We start from the raw sequence: 1,570 nt of genomic DNA, 5'->3' as shown, positions 1-1,570 counted from the left end.
AATATTGTCTTTTCCGAAAGAAAATGCCAGCTTTCTTTAGGGGTGTGTAAGTAAAATGAATCTATTTAGGTAGATATTAAAATGAGGGACTCGACCAGCCACGGTTTTAACAAGAGAGGTAATCTTGATTTTGCAGAAACTTGGAATAAATAATGATTACTGTAATTTATGTATCAGTTGGCAATCAAGTAATCATGATAATATGATATGTATATTATGTCATTTCATACCTCTAAACAGCCCGGACATAACAGGCGGTGTTTTTGAGTGGCTGATCTCTCAAGTTAAAAAAGTTATGTACAAATAAACTATGATATAAAATAAAATCCAAGTGGTGCTTACGCAGGAATGAAGGCGAAACTGATAGAATCACGAGAAAATGGATAAAACCAAATAGGGGTGTGTAAGTAAAATGATAAGATCTATTTAGGTAGATATTAAAATGAGGGACTCGATCTGCCACGGTTTTAACGAGAGGTAATTTTGATTTTGCAGAAACTTGGAATAAATGATTACCGTAATTTATGTATCAGTTGGTAATCAAGTAATCATGATAATATGATATGTAAATTATGTCATGTCATACCTCTAAACAGCCTGCACATAACAGGTCAACAGAACCCTTTTCTTTTTCTTAAGTAGAAATTCTAATGATAAACATTTGTTTAAAAAATATTGTCTTTTCCGAAAGAAAATGCCATCTTTCTTTAGGGGTGTGTAAGTAAAATGAATCTATTTAGGTAGACATTAAAATGAGGGACTCGACCAGCCACGGTTTTAACAAGAGAGGTAATTTTGATTTTGCAGAAACTTGGAATAAATGATTACTGTAATTTATGTATCAGTTGGCAATCAAGTAATCATAATCATGATAATATGATATGTATATTATGTCATGTCATACCTCTAAACAGCCTGGACATAACAGGCGGTATTTTTGAGTGGCTGATCTCTCAAGTTGAAAAAGTTATGTACAAATAAACTATGATATAAAATAAAATCTAAGTGGTGCTTACGCAGGAATGAAGGCGAAACTGATAGAATCACGAGAAAATGGATAAAACCCAAACACAAGGTGAAATAATAGAAAGTAAAAATGCACAAGACAAGTGAGGAAGTATAAAATAAAATCTAAGTGGTGCTTACGCAGGAATGAAGGCGAAACTGATAGAATCACGAGAAAATGGATAAAACCAAACACAAGGTCACAAGGTGAAATAATAGAAAGTAAAAATGCACAAGACAAGTGAGGAATTATGACTTTGAAAGGTGAAGAAATGAGTGTAGAAAAAAAGATAGAGAAAACAGGAGTTGAAAACACATGATCTGACTTTACCAGGGAAGTGACAGAAAACGCAGGATCTAAATTTCATTGTGAAGTGTCCTAGAAGGGTCGGATCCAGGTACACAATCATTTGCCAGCCTAGCAAAGACAAGGGAAGAAGACCATGGTCATTAAGGTCAAGGAAACACTAATGAAGTAATAACCCATGAGCAGGGCCGTATCCATTTCGGTGTCCGCCCCACAGTAAAGGGGCAAAGATCAAGGACGTCCGAGGGTCTAAATTCG

At 34.9% G+C, this 1,570-nt stretch overlaps 1 long non-coding RNA gene across 1 annotated transcript; it reads left to right on the top strand.

The window, feature by feature from the left end:
- The first annotated feature begins 400 nt into the window (after window positions 1-400).
- Window positions 401-1,097, top strand: LOC113472979. The gene is made up of 2 exons (XR_003395087.1): window positions 401-610; window positions 929-1,097. It is a non-coding gene; the product is annotated as an uncharacterized LOC113472979 (long non-coding RNA).
- The last annotated feature ends 473 nt before the right edge of the window (window positions 1,098-1,570 follow it).

Source organism: Diaphorina citri, unplaced genomic scaffold (genome assembly GCF_000475195.1).
Source record: "Diaphorina citri unplaced genomic scaffold, Diaci psyllid genome assembly version 1.1 scaffold11417, whole genome shotgun sequence".
NCBI classification, from domain to species: domain Eukaryota; kingdom Metazoa; phylum Arthropoda; class Insecta; order Hemiptera; family Psyllidae; genus Diaphorina; species Diaphorina citri.
The sequence above is the reverse complement of the archived record's forward strand: the minus strand, read 5'-3'. Positions and strand labels throughout refer to the sequence as shown.